The 15950-nt window shown below is 42.5% G+C and overlaps 1 pseudogene across 1 annotated transcript in view; it reads right to left on the minus strand.

Annotated features, from left to right (window-relative positions):
* The window catches only part of LOC144784036 (cold shock domain-containing protein E1 pseudogene), a 32718-nt pseudogene extending 17620 nt beyond the window's left edge, over nucleotides 1-15098 (minus strand). The window contains exon 1 of the transcript XR_013601614.1: nucleotides 14975-15098. The product of XR_013601614.1 is annotated as a cold shock domain-containing protein E1 pseudogene (transcript). The remainder of the gene's footprint in view (nucleotides 1-14974) is intronic.
* Nucleotides 15099-15950: the final 852 nt, after the last annotated feature.

The following is a 15950-nucleotide window of genomic DNA, read 5'->3' on the forward strand; positions in this document are numbered from 1 at the left end:
TAAAATGTATTTCTCTAATCTGGTGTGGGATCCTTTTTGTGTATGTTTTCACTTGTTTGAAAAACTGTATAAATACTTTACACATTGCCTCTAAGTTAAGTCTAAAAACAACAGTTGGTGGACAGAATGCAGAACAATGTCATACATTCAACCCAGTACAGAGATCTGGGCTAAATCCATAGTTTTTTGCACTCCACACCACCCCAGTTCAGACATGGCCATATGCAAATCAGCCTTGACCCTGTGCCTCATGGGAACAGTTCAGCCCGAACTGCCAAGCCATGTCTTTCCTGGACCGGAATCAAGCATCCTAGGACCGGTTTCTGGCTATCAGCCGTCTTCAGCCAGGATAGCTTGACTCCAGTGGTGTGGAGAGCATGGGACTCATGTCTGAGCATACCCATCCCACTCGGGGTGACAAATGCAAAAACAACAGTTGATGGATTGAATACAGAACAATGTCATACATTCACCCCAGTACAGAGATCTGGGCCTAAATCCAGCGGTTTGTTTTGCACTCCACACCACCCCAGTTCAGACATGGCCATATGCAAATCAGCCTTGACCCTGTGCCTCATGGGAACAGTCCAGCCCGAACTGCCAAGCCATGTCTTTCCTGGACCGGAATTAAGCATCCTAGGACCGGTTTCTGGCTATCAGCCGTCTTCAGCCAGGGGAGCTTGACTCCAGTGGTGTGGAGAGCATGGGACTCACGTCTGAGCATACCCATCCCACTCGGGGTGACAAATGCAAAAACAACAGTTGATGGACAGAATGCTGAACAATGTCATACATTCACCCCAGTACAGAGATCTGGGCCTAAATCCATCATTTTTTTGCATTCCACACCACCCCAGTTCAGACTGTTAAGTCTGGCTGCTCTGTGCCAAGCTACAATAGGGTTGAGCACATGTTAATTTGAGGTTCACTTGTGATTTCACCCTGACAAGGGTTGTGGTTTCTTCATGTGTAGGGTTTCGCCTCCCCCTCGACTAGCAACCGTATTTCTTTAAAAAAATACTCAAGAAAACATGTAAAACGTATAACAATTAAGACAATATTTTGTCTTTTTGTGATAAATCTATGAAATAGAGGCTCACCTTTGGTATAACATTAATAGCTATGCCCCTAAACAAAATCCAATAAATCGTGAGTTCACAATTGATGACTAGTTAAATAAGGTAGGAATTCTCTATTGTGTCTCCTTTATGAAGTCCTGACTGGCTTGAACCTCTTGGGCTCTCATTTGGTCTTTGGTCTAAGATGCTCCTCAGTCAACCAGACTAGGACTCTTTCCTTTCAGTACTCCTAATTGAGTTCTAGAGCCATATGTACGACGAAGTGGTGGAGTGTGTCATTAGCCTCCTGGGCTTAACGACGCACTCCACCACTTCGGAAATGCAAGGCTGCACCATATTTACAAGGATGTGGTGCAGCCTTGCGTTTCCCCCTGCAATGGCACTAAGTTTCACAACTTAGCGCCAATGCAGGCACCCTTGCACCAGGGTGCAAGGGTGTCTGTGTGCAGCGGAGGATTGGTTATGTGTAGGAAGGTGTCCCTTCCTGCACATAACCAATCCTAAAATGCCATGCAGCACACATGAAAGTTACACCTTCCTGTACATAAAAAAACCATGGCATTTTGCTTTTTCCATGTGTGCTTCTCAAGCCAGCACACATGAAAAAAGCAAAAACGAGGAGAAATAATGCATTTCTCCTCGTTTCGCCACTTTAAGACCAGGGTTTTCCTGGTCTTAAATTGGGTGCTGCCTCTTATGTACGCCACCCTTGTACATAGGGGGCAGCGTCAAATGCAATGGGTGTTGCAGTGGAATACCCACCACAACACCCACTGTACGCCCCTTTTACGCTAAACATAGCATGAAAGGGTGCCTTATGTACAACGCTCCCTTGTACATAAGGCAAGACCCCTATCGCCACGTGAACGTCACAAAAAGTTACATTCCTGTGGCAATAGGAGCTTGTACATATGCCCCATACTGTTTTGTCTTCAATTTATATCATGTTTAGTACAGTTGCAATATAGATTTATTGGGCCAAATTACAAAGTTAATTTACACTTTTGAGTAAATGTACTCTTTTAAGTAATTTTGCATCTTTTCAGAATTCACAAACTGCTTTTTTGTAGTATTGTGAACTTTTATAGTAAATTACACTTTTGCTGTAAGTCCAGCTCTGCAAATGGCCAACCAGTGAAACTGCAACACCCTCCCATAGAAGATAATGGAGGTAAGAACTTAGAATGAAACCTCATAGGAGCTAATGTTAAATTATATTAAATTATTTATTGTTTAAAAGTAGAAATAAATAGAAATACATGTTAAAAATATACAAAGATAAGGACGCCTTGCTTATTTGGAATGCCCTCTAACCAGCGTGGACTGTGTCTTTGGATTCCCGCCCCGAGACCTTGCTGCTGCTCTGAACTCCACTGCTCGCAGGACCCGCTGCGCGGGTCCCGCTTCGTGGGCGAGGACTGCTGGGCACAACGGGGCTTTGTACTGGTTACTGCTGCTGAAGAGAGACGGGGAAGAGCTGCAGGGCTGCGAGCGACTGCAGGGACTCCAACTACCAGGAGTCCCTGCCCGGCCAATAGTGTACACCTGGCCCGCTCTCCCTGCAAACCCCGCCCCCAGCGAGTCACTTCCCCTATAACCATAACAACGTTACCGCTGCGCTGGAGCGCGCGGGAGCGCCCGGGGCGAAACCCGGGCAAAGGGCGGGCCCTCTGTGGCCCTCCGTAGGCTGGGCTGGGCCCACTCTCTTTTGTCTGCACGTCTTCGGTTTTTCAGTGGACTCTGATATAGGTATTGGACATGTCATTACCGCTATGGAGGGAACACCAGCGAAGGCGGGGGGACTTAGAAATGGGACTCTAGATAACTATTTCTCGCGGGCACAGGGTGATGTGGATAAGGAAAATTCCCTGTCGGAGCGTAGGGCGGAGCGTCGACGCTCTATTGAAAACTTGAAAAATAAGCCTTTTGGTGATATCCTTCCCTACCCTATCTCCCAAGAGGGAGGTTCCTCTAACATTAGCCATGATTTATCACCCCAGGAAGATGTCCCTCTTCTACTGCGGGATGATATTCTTAACCCCTGCTTAACTATCGAAAAGACCCTTGATGTTACCACTCTTTCCAGTCCTACTAGTATGGCTGTCGACTTAGTCACTCAAACCCCCACCGTAGTAAAAATAAAGAAAACTAAGCCGAAGCATGTAGTTGTGGCTGAGATGCATGGCCCACCACCAAACAAGCGTAGAAGGAAACTGAGGGGAGGGCAGGGCAAAACCAAAATTCCCCATTCCGAATTCGGAAAAGCCCCTAAGCTCCCTTCAATTTCTGATAGGATAATACTGGATGCCCATAAAGCTCTTCCTGACAAGGGTACTAATACCACTGATCCAGTAAATGTCCCGGGGGATAATCTACATAATACATCTCCCCCCGTTACCTCCATAGGGAATATAGAATTTTTACTTAGATCATTGCTTCTGCCTATCAGTGACAGTTTGAAGAAAGTGGAGATCAGACTCACGATTTTGGAGGCAACAATAAGTAGTCTGAAAACCTCAGATACTAAACAGGGTAGACCCCCCGAATTTAATCCCCTTCCTAACCGTCCCCCCAATATCCAAAACCTTTCAGCAAACGCGGGACCTCCCTTGGTTGCTATTGCTGCCCCCCCTCCACAACCTCTTATGGCCAACTTAGCTCCAACACTATTTAGTAAACCTAATACTCCATTTCTACAACCAGTAGGCCCTGTTCCCCCTTTGATTACCTTTGATGGAGCTGCACCCAATGATAGTATTGCTCCCCCGCTTTTTGAGAAGCCTGTCCCTAAACTACGGAGACCCAACTTGCCACCTGAGGCCAACAGGCTAACGGTGGTTATGGCGGGTGCTCCCCCTCTTGAAGTGGGTGAGGGTGAGAACTTTCACTCACTCATAAGGAAAATTATCAAATGGTTGAACTGGAATAGACCTCTCCCGGCCCATTTTAACAATGAAATTATCATGGTGAGAAGGGTACCGTGGCTGGGGAAAACCAGAAAATCAATAATTGGGGACTGTATTCTGGTGAGTTTCCGAGATTCTAGGACTGTTTCACATATATGTGCGGGGTCAAATAGATCTCCTGACTCTACCATACAGACTCTGCCAGTTTCCTTTTTCTTCCCCCCTACCCCTATGCACCATGATTTAACTCAAGGGAATTGGACGAGGGTTGAACGGAGGGTTAGACATCGGGGGCATGCTGCACGATCATTTTACCAACCCCCGGAGACACCTTTTCTTTATCACAACCGATTCAATTGTCTTAATGGACTGGACGGGGTTGATTGACTGCTCTCAACCCCAGAATCCAACCCAGTCACTTCTGGCAATGGTTTTGGTGTAATATCTGGCATCAGTTCCCCCTCTATTCCTACTCTTGTAACTCCCCCCATTGCAGCTCCGGGGTACTCATCATCACAGGGTATAGGAACTATTACTAATAATTTAGTTACAGATACGGCCCAATGTTTACCAGTTAATCCATCAAATAGGGAAACTGTCAGTATAATGTCCTGGAACGTGGCAGGGCTCAAGTCCAAATTATCGAATCCCATGTGGTTAAAAACAATAGAAGAGATGGAAATTCTCTGTATTCAGGAAACCTGGACCCTAGAACCCTTCCACCTTCCTGGCTATAAAACCTTTTTTACACCTGCAGTGGAGGTTCACCATGGTAGGGCTAAAGGGGGACTGACGACGTTAATATCCAACTCCCTAAATTACAAGAAGATTCACTTATTCTCCCACAACCCGTACTATCAGCTAGTGCGGATTGATGCAAGCAAGGAATTGTGTCTTTTAATTATAAACTTTTATAACAACATCCCTCCTGCTGACCTGGAACCGACCCTAAAGATGTTTGGCAATGATCTAAGTAATGAATCAGATAAAAATGCCAGGGATGTTTGGGTTGTTTGGGGGGGTGATTTTAACTGTACTATATGTAAGAAAAGCCAGAAAGGAGCATGTGGGCTTATGTTGGATCCGGATACTGACCTAACTCATTCTAAACATTCCATTTGTGGAGACTTGTTAAACAAGATTCTTCACTCTGAAGATCTAGGATACGCAAATGAAATTGGTCAAACAGAGCTCCCCTTTTCCCCTACGTTTAATGGCAGGGGTGTTCTGTCTATAATAGATTTCATAATAACTTCTGTTAGGCACAGACATATGGTCAAGAGGTGTTGGACCCTTGATACCCCACTTAGCGATCACTACCCGATAATTATGGAGATTAGAAATCCTTTTCAGGCAGTGGCTATAGAGAGGAGATCTATGCAGAATATTTCTGACATTAGTGTGGCAAAACAAAATGGCTATGCATTAAAGTGGGACAGGGTAGTCCCAAGTGATTTATTATGCAATCTGGTAAGCGAGTGTTTGCCTAGTTTCTTGACCATTCTGGATGAAAGTGCGACTAGTCAGGAGATTCTTAAACAGTTCAAGGTTATTGCTTCTCAAATAAAGGGCAATCTTTGGGTGGCTTCTAAATCAAGTAAGGAAAAAACGGAAAAATGGTTTGATCTCACGTGCACAAAGGCCCATTCTGAGCTTAAGAGAGCTTTACATGCTGTCCCCCGTAATCCCCTAAGGGTTAGGGAGGCGAGGAAATCCTACCAGTATGCATTGAAAAGAAGGAAACTGGCAATTAAAACTGAAGCCTGGGAAAAGCTCTGTGAGGCCTCACTGAGTAAGGATGTTTGTGCTTTTTGGAAAGCAGTAAATGCTCCCTTCCTTGACTCAGGAAAAGCACGTATTGAAATTGCCATTACCGAGGACTCTTCGGTGGGCCATTACTCTAGCCTGTATAGCACCTCAACTGATGAGCAGATTCCTCCATTGCAATTATTAAGGTCTAATCAGGGGGAAATGAGAGTTAATGGCTTGGAACTAAAACTTACTCTAAAAGAAATAACCGAGAGCCTTAAGGCAACACGGGGCGGTAAAGCCCCAGGTCCAGATGGAATACCTCCTGACCTGTTCAAAAATAATGTTGATTTATGGGCCCCATTATTAGTGCAACTATTTAATGCATCCCTAAAGATGAACTTACTTCCATCGTGATTTATGTCTGTTATTGTTCCAATTTTTAAAAAAGGGGACAGACAAAACCCTACCTGCTATCGCCCTATCTCCCTATTGGACAGTACTGTAAAGATATTAGGAAGAGTAATACTAGGTAGGCTACAAGAATGGTCGGAAGACAACTCTATAATTAGCGACCTTCAATACGGGTTCCAAAAGGGCGTGGGGACAGTAGACCAGGGTCTAAACCTATTTATCCTACAGCAGAACTACACCAAGGCACGACGTGAACCCATTTACTTCACCTTCGTTGACTTGACGTCAGCGTTTGACTGTGTCTCACACAGCAAACTATGAGATATTATGGAATCTCTTGGTGTAGAAGGAAATATAATCGCCTTTCTTAAGGATTTGTATTCAGGTGCCATCGCAACAGTGCGTTATGGTAAAAAAGGTGAATGCACTAGATCATTTGATATTGGGCGTGGGGTACGCCAGGGTTGCGTTTTAGCACCTTTCCTATTCCTGGTATATATTAACGGAATAGAGAACGCCCTAGTGGAAACAACTTGTGATATGCCTAGGGTAGCCAAAAGACCAATCCCTGCGTTATTTTATGCAGATGACGCGGTCCTAATGGCTCGCACCCCAGTGGCTCTGCAATGCCTTATAACATCCTTTAATAAATTCATGGTTAATCTGGATCTGAAAATCAACTGCTCCAAGACATTTTCCATGAATTGTGGCCCTGGTGCTAGCAGAAGAAGGAGGCGGATGTTTATTAATGCAAGTCTCATAGACTATACTGCCACCTTTTCTTACCTTGGTATTTTATTTCACGAAGCAGGGAACTGGACAGAGGCGATAAAAGTAAGGAAAGCCCTGTTCTGTAAATCTATTACTGCCCTTAAAAATTTCGCTAAAAAGATGGGGAAAAAACCCACTGTAGAACTTTTGAAAATTTACAATGCCACCTGTGTTTCTATTGCGGTCTATGGTGCGGGACTGTGGGGGTATGAAAATGTTAACTCTATACAAGTGGCCAAAAATAAATTCCTGAGACACATCTTAGCTGTACCTGAGAGTGCCTCTAGTTACATCTGCCATACGGAATTGGGCCAATGTTATATTGAAGATTTAACTAGAATTCAACCAATATTGTTGTGGCATAGGGCCTGGACTAGTGATGGATGTGTACTGAACCGTGCTATCTTAACTGATGGATTATTGGATTATCCATTGGATTATTGGATTATGTTGGGAGGATAAGGTGGTTTACATACATCAGGGAATTCCTTGGAGATGTTAGCTGTATGGGCTATTATGACAATCCCCTGTCCATGTGTAACATCACGAGAAAAGCATTAAAAATAAAATGTATGAAACACCTGGAAGAATGTAGAATCACAGTGGAACATGAGAAGAAAACTGTCTTAGCCCATCTACCTGTATCAACTCAAGGGAAAATCCAACCATACTTAACCCTTTCTTTGACAGAATTTTCGCAGTTCATTTTGACCCGATTCAGATTAAGCATCCTCTTTAGGGCCCTAAGCTTCCCCGCAATGAATTGTTGGTCCCGTAATCTCACTAAATGCCCATGTGATGACCAATCGGAACAGTCTAATATCCATATCTTTTTTTTCTGTAAATACTATACCTTACCCAGGAAAAGATTGATTATTCCAATTTTAAGGGAAATGGGGGTGAGACGTTGTAGGGTTGCCTTCCTGGAACTTCAGAAATTAGATGTCATTTTTAACGTTGCCTGCATCTCGGAATTTCTTAGCAATGTTTTTAGACTACGTAAATCAATTTGCATTTAAATTTAATCCATGTTTTATCCGAAATTTCTTTCTGTTTTTATGTATTGACTTTGACAATGTATTATTATGAATCGCTTTTAAATGTACTTTTATGGTTATTATCTTCTTAACCGAATAAAGTCAAATTGAATCGAATACAAAGATAGAACATATTTATTATTTAATTGTAAAATATTTAGTTTTAAATGCTTTATAATATATACAAAAAACTTTATTTATAGTGCACCATAGACAAAAAAACAATGATAAAAGAATCATTTGTATGCCAAATAATTCTCTAACCCTAACACAGCTACAAATGTAGTCGATGGACGATGCATTTAAAACATGCCCCCACTATTCAACGAAACTTACACAGTACGTGATTAGTATCAAAACAAAAATATCCCTTATAGTTTTGCACTACTCCCTAACACAGAATGCAGTACATACAATGAGTTTTAACAATATTTATCACAAAAGTAAACAACTACTCCCTAGTACAAATAGTAATAGACTTTAAGTATGCCATTCCATACAATTGTTTCCCAAATGTTCATATTCAAGGGTACTATTTTCATTTGAACCAGGCGATCTAGCCCCACCTCCAAAAATGTACTCTTATAATGGAATATGCAACAAACATTTAATTCACTTTTTAGCTAAAAAAAACTATTAGACAATCTCTCTACACTAAACCTCAATAAACATTATGGTTTTTTAGTTGACTCAGTTGTATAAAATAAATGGAAAAAAAAATATGTCCCCTTTACTTAAGTATTTTGAAAATACTTGGGTTTGCTGTCTACATCAATCAACAGCAAAACACACAAGGTGATGGACGGAAAGTTGCACATTGGTAAAACATTCACCCCAGTCACAGATCTGGGTTTAATCCATCGTTATTTTGCTCACCACGCCACCCCAGTTCAGACATGGCCATATGCAAATCAGTCTTGACCCTGTGCCTCATGGGAACAGTCTAGCCAGAACTGCCAAACCATTTCTTCCCTGGACCGGAATCAAGCATCCTCGGAGCGGTTTCTGGCTATCAGCCGTCATCAGCCAGGATAGCTTGACTCCAGTGGCGTAGTGAGCACGGGACTCACGTCTGGGCATACCCTTCCCACACAGGGCGAGTGGGACGGGTATGCCCAGACTTGAGTCCCCTACTCTCCATGCCACTGGAATCAAGCTATACTGGCTGATGAGGTGTGAAAGCCTGAAACCAGGCCTAGGATGCGTGTTTCCTGTCCAGGGAGGACCTGGCTTGGCAGTTCTGGCTGGACTGTTCCCATGGGGCACAGGGTCAAGACTGATTTGCATATGGCTGGGTTCAAACTGTAATGGCATGGTGAGCAAAAAAACTATGGATTTAGGCCCAGATCTCTGTACGGGGTGACTGTATGACATTGTTCTACATTCTGTCCATCAACTGCTGTTTTTGCATTTGTCTACATCAATCAAGGCACAAACTCCAAGCCACAAAGCATATTCAATGATGGAATGTGTATCATAGCTCACTAAATCACAAATCAAACGCCAACAATGCAAGTGGAGGGTAGCATACCCCTTTCAAAGGGTAATCAGAAGGCTCTAAAGTGCACTATATCAATGTATTACAATTTTTTAAAACAAACATAGTCATCAAGACTTAAGAATTAATCTAGGCCATGCATACATTCTAAAACCAACAACATGTAAACAAACCAAACAAAAGAATGAAACATTAGCCAGTTCAGCTTTTACAAAACCCACTATGCTTGCGTTATCTTGAATGCATAGCCTACAGTGGAATTTAAATGAACAAAACCTACACACGAACAGCTACCAAATATTTCATAAATACATACATAAAGTACCTACAGCCACCCAGAAATAATTTCAAGATTAAGCACAATAGGAATGGTGTACTATATTCCATTAACCAAAAGTGACTTCAAATTTCAGCCAACTCTTTAAGAATGGAATCGGTTTTCCAGCTCTGATGATGTAATAATAGAACAATTTATAAAATAACAACTCTCAAAGGGTGACCTGCCTAACTAATGTTTATTAGAAAGGTCTGAACTTGTGACAACCATTGATTTGGATGCAACCAGAAGGAGGATGTCTTGTAAGAAAGAGCAGACCAGTATCTCAGATGGGGAACATTCTTATTTTTTAAAGCAGCCCTTGTTCTTTAACGGAACCAGTGCTGCTTTAAAAGGAACATGTATGGTCCTCTGGACTACTACCTATTCCCCCTGAAGCTGCATCTCCAATTCATAAAGGGTATTGAGTTTTCATTAGTTGCTACCTCCTTTGAGGAATCACTTATTTTTCAAACGTTTGCAACAGGAATTATGATTGAAAAACTTTGAAATCTATCAAGCTAAATTCCACATTCCAATCTGCAATTTGGTATGGGTCAGAGCTCCTTATTTGTGAGATTGACATTGTTTTTCCAACTCACAAATTGGGTTGTGTATATTACAAAAAGAGACTTTGCGATCACAAACCTAGTGATTTTATGATTGGCTAGGTTTTGTGACCAAAACACAATTTTGAACATCCTTCCCAAAATTGTCAAAACACAATTATTATGCATAATGGATAATTTTATTAAAAAGTCATAATGCAACTAAAACATTTGCCACCATGGGCACTACAAAAAAAGCAACAACTACAATGAATTCTAATTTCAAATAAAAACTATCTCACACACAGCAAACATTTGAATAATGCATCAATAAAAAAAAACATTTCAATAACAAAATATTACAGAAACATAAATAAACAAAGCTATCCAACACAATTAAAGTCAGATATAGCCTGATATGACCACTTTCCAGCGTGATGTACTTAATCTCATTAAACGGGTAGAATTCCTAGAAGGAAGAGCAGAAGACTTAGAAGGGAGGTCCTGTTGTAATAACATTTGACTGTGTGGGCCGGCTGGGGTGGACAGGAGGCAAAGACATGGTGAAATATATTGTGTTCTGGATATGGACAGTGGTCGCTCCCCAGGGTCTTTTTGACTTGTTTTCGATTTGGCGAGCACATGGGTTTTCGTGATCTAGGTGCTGTCAAGGATGCTATTCTCATAGTAGTAAGAAAACCAGTCACTCTGATGTAGATAGTTGTATGGTCTTATTATTCTCAGGTTACGCCTTGGCTGTGCTACAACAGTGGCTCTTGTTCCTGCAAGTTAAGAGAAGGCATTAAATATACCCTTATGTTTCCAACATGACTCAAGTTAATATTAGGACATTGTGCTTTGGCGACCCCAAAGATGCATGGGACTGGTTAGGCAATTACGACAATAAGCATAAAACTGATTGCCCCTTCTCACAGCAAAACCAAGAAGATAGAGGAGTCACAAAAGCAGGAAACGCACAGTATACTCGGGGCATGACCATCAGTGCTGCAAGCAAAGTTTGTGTGAGAAAATTGTCTGGTTGGCTATAAACAATTGACAATCTGGAGAGATGACTAGAGAGATGACTCCAAATAGAGCCACACTGGCCTGATGTCTGGTTCAGATAACACAGGAATTCCGAAACAGACTGGCCGGTGCTGACCTCAGAACGGCAAATGAGTTGTAATAATGTGCTGGCGGAACCGTCTGCATCGCAGCCCTCCTACCTAGTCTACTGAGTAACATTACAGCCTTTGGGGAGGCCAAATCTTGTTGAAACATGTTGGGAACATTTGCATTGAGGGATCAGTGATTTATAGTTCTTAAACTGGACATAGGAGGCTGCCACAGCAAGGAACTAGACAAAACTTCTCTGTGCATGGCAATGTTCCCTCCACTCCAATCAATGCCTGGGAATTACTAAGTTGCACTTCTTGTTTTAATGGGTCCATATTTTGGGTGGGAATAGTTCTCACATCAATGCCTGGCAATGCCACCATGGAGGTTACATCTTAGGCATTGGATGACCCAGTAGTCAAAGATAAAATTGGTAAACAGAAAGATCGATATTTTGAGGCCAAAGATGTAATGTCCAAGGAGCACACCAATGAGCGGGAGGCTTTTAATGTAGTATGCGTTGTCTCTGCATTGGTACTTCCTTTGGTATTAGGAGACCCTAATACTAGAGTTCACAGTGACTGAGGGGCAGATGAGCCTTTTAGCCCAGATACAAAAGTCCAAAGAGGAGAAAGAAGCATATATTCATTTGTTAGAGCATCGTGCTCGCCAATCACACCAATTGGAATGTCATGACTGTCGAACTTATTTGATTTCTAGGCATGCATATGGTAACAGAGCTGGTAGGTGGGCTCCTGGCATAGCTAACTAGACAGGACAAGAGAAGCCATTAGTACTGATAGAAGACAGTAATGGCGTGCCCAGCTAGACCCAAGCAGGCATCAATGAAGTATTCTTCAGCTACTACACAAGCCATTATGCTGCTAATCAAACTCCCCTGAGTCCATTGAAAAATACCTGAGGGGCTCATACGATACTGTCCATGCACATGCTCAACGGGATGACATTAAATGCCCAATCATAATACAGGAGTTGCAAACTGCCATTTGTCATTTGGCATTGGGCAAGGCCCCAGGGACAGATGGTCTTTATACCGAGTTCTATGAGGCATGTTCAGTCAAACTGACCCCCAAATCGCTGGCATTATACAGAAGGAGGTATGACCTTAGACAAATGCCAAGTTCGTTGTGTGAGGCACTTCTTCTGTAAACTAGGACTGGGTACAGGCAACACAGGAGGTACAGACCACTCTCAATACTAAATGTAAATTATAAGATCTGTAGTAAAGTTCTATGTGTGATAGCAGACCTGGTGCATCCAGACTAGAGTGTATTAATTCTTGACTGTAGTACAACACAAAATATGCATTGTCTTTTACACATTGTAGGTTCTGATCTTGGAACCCACATAAAGCCTGGGGTTTTGTCAATAGACCTTCAAAAGGCAGTTCACACAATTAGCTGGCCTTACCTATTTGCAGTGCTGGAAAAGATGGGATTGAGACTTGGGCTGATTATATAGGTCAAAATACTGTATAAAGTCCCAGTGGCTAAGCTGAAAATGTTAAGTTTGTTTCCGACCCTGTGCAGATTTGCAGGAGGTCAAGGCAGGCCATTTTCCTATATTCACTGTTATTTGTCTGGTGGATAGAGCCTTTTACATCCTGTGTCTGGGCTGAGAGTCATCATTTGGTAATCAGGGTTGCGGGATTTGAGTGTATGATATCCTTGTCCACTGATGATGTCCTTGTTTATGTGGGGAAGCTGAAACAGGGTCTAATCGCACAGTTAGATGATGGACTCATGATCAATTGGGGCAAAACATACATGTGTCTGCTCGGAACGAGGGCCTTGGAACTCGTGATAGCATTTCCAAGGGGAGATTTGGATGGGAAGCAATATCATTTAAATACCTGAGCATTCCAGTTCTCCATGACCAGCAGGACATTATTGAGGCTAACAGTTGGAGAGCCATTAGGGGTCAAAGATCCAGCATAACATTCTAGAAATCATTTCCATTGAATGTTATGAGAACATTATCCCTGCTTAAGACGGTAATGCTCCCCAGAATGTTATATCATCATGCTAATTTACCATATAGAATGCCACTGAGTAATTGCTGAGAACTGGGCTCGATGATAGAGACTTAGTTATTGAGTGAGGACAGGCCAAGGGTGGCATTCAGCACGCTGAAGCTGCCTTTATACACGCGAAGATTCGGATCCCCAAACTTTAAATGTTACCATTGACTGCTCAGTATCATTTAAAAGTTAGATTTTGCATGAAACTCCAATAGGTTAATTAGCATGTGTCTTCCAACAGCTGCCCCCTGTAATTGCTTTTCCTTAATGAAGTGTTCCAATTGCTCCCAGAACAGAAACAATGGTTGAGACCTTTTGTAGGCCTATCTGGGTGTGACGTGTGTAACTCCTCTCAGCTCAGGAAAGTGAGCTGAGGTAGATTCAGGAACTTCATTAACTTGAAATGAACCAGAGTGAGACCTGTCCATTCATTGCTAAATGTAAAGAGGGACATGTGGAAGAGAAGCCTTTGTTCCCTAGGCCAAGCATAGCCTGCTTGGCATCAACCAAGTAGAATGAGCATCTAGTGACTAGACGATAGTCTCAGAATGAGTTTATTGTGGTTGTTAAGGAGGGGATCGCGCATTTTCCTAGACGCATCCCTGAGTGAATCCTACTAAAGGGACACCTCAACTTTAGCTCAATTTCTGAAGCTGTGGGAGAAAAGAAGAGGACAGAACCTGCTGTCTGACCTGTATGGAAAATTAAGGGGCTGGACCTACTTCAACTTTTACCTCGGGCTGAGACATGGACTAAAAGGTCAGTTAGCAGACCTCCTTAGTGATTACAGCAACACAACATGTTGCAAAAGGCCTTGCTGCAAAAGGGACCACTAGACCAGTAGCAGCTGGACCTGTACTGGACTCTGCTGACAGCCTGCACTGGAGTGAGGCCTGGCTCCTAAGTACTGTAGTATTCTCCCCCCACCCAGGTACATGTAAATATTCACACAACACACAGAGCTCGATATTACAAGTCTTTATTCTTCAGAGTGTAACCATTAACTGCCCGTAATACGTCATGAATTTTCTTACCCACACCCAACCACTTATGTCACTATTCTACGGAGTTTGTCAGGGACCACCAGGATGCCGCTATCTCTAACATAGATGATACTACATCTCCCCCTTGTTAAATAACAAGTACACAAAAAACATATATACATTATAATTCCTCAATGAGGTCAATCTTCCAGATCTTGTTGCGTGAGGTTGAGGAAAGCAAAGGAGATATAGGAGAGGTATCCAGAGCCGACACAGGTGATACAGGCACAGGTGCAGTCTTTGGACTCTTGTTACTCCTAGATGGAAGGTTCTCGCTTTCGATGCAGGTGTTTAAAGGAAGAAGAATTTCTTGTGTTGTACCATCCAGGACGATGAGCAGTCGACATGTACCCTTTATTAGTTACAACCCTCAATGGGTCAGTATGAAATGGGGCATCAGACTTGTGTTTCCATTTCTGCCTGACAATATTTGGTCTCCTCTTTTGAATACAGTACTTTGAGCACCGCAGCCTGTTTCTGCAGAGTTCTTCATTTTGTGTTTGTGAGAGTAATCAGTAGTGCCAAGTTTATCAATGTCGATACTTATTTCAGTGTTCCATTGTGGAAGTTTGGTACCCATGGCTCCTCCAAACATTAAGGTGGTAGGGCTTTCACCTGTGGTAGAATGGGGAGTTGACCTATTTGCACAGAGAGTAGAGTGAAGAACTGATTTGAGTTCAAGTCTTTCCAGCAAAGCGCGCTCAACAGTCTTGTTGAGGGTGCTCATGAATTACCCTGGGCCAGAGAGGTGTGCTTTTCTGATGCTTGACATTTAGGTGAGTGAGAAAATCTTTAAATACTCAACTATTGAAAGGTGGGTCATTGTCAGATTTCAAGATTTAAGTAATGCTGCATGTCACAAAAACACTTTTTAATCTCTAAATGACTATCAGTTTCAGTTTCATTATGTCTTCATTTCGATTAACAAAAACTCTTAAAAGACAACATGCTTCGATAAAAATTATGGCCTGGCACAGTACCACAATGACCGCTGTAACCAAAAACAGTAAAACATCAAAATTACCTAATAAATAAGATAGATAAGAGATACATGCAGTGAAATATTATCTTAAATTGTCTGTAAGAACATAACATAATTGCTGAGTGGGTACAGCAATTATGTTAAACCAACCGAATCAGCTAATATGGCAGAGGTTGCAGAACTCCATACTGTCGGGAGGGGTGGGCCTCAAGTTTCCCTGGAACCCCCGGGCCCTTTCACGCAAACCCTTGGGGATAAAAATAGTCCTCCAACTCTCCATGGATCCTTAGGTCCTACTTTTAAAACAGTGGAGGTGACTGTGCAAAGACCCTTACCTGCCCCCGGTGGAATCTTAGAAGAACCTCTCAGTCCTCTTTTGACTGAGGAAGCTCGAAGTAATGATTTCACTCTTCTGGATCTAGAGCTCTGCAGGAGATATATCGCCTGCGA

The sequence above is a fragment of the Lissotriton helveticus genome, chromosome 10, assembly GCF_964261635.1.
Source record: "Lissotriton helveticus chromosome 10, aLisHel1.1, whole genome shotgun sequence".
Classification (NCBI taxonomy): domain Eukaryota; kingdom Metazoa; phylum Chordata; class Amphibia; order Caudata; family Salamandridae; genus Lissotriton; species Lissotriton helveticus.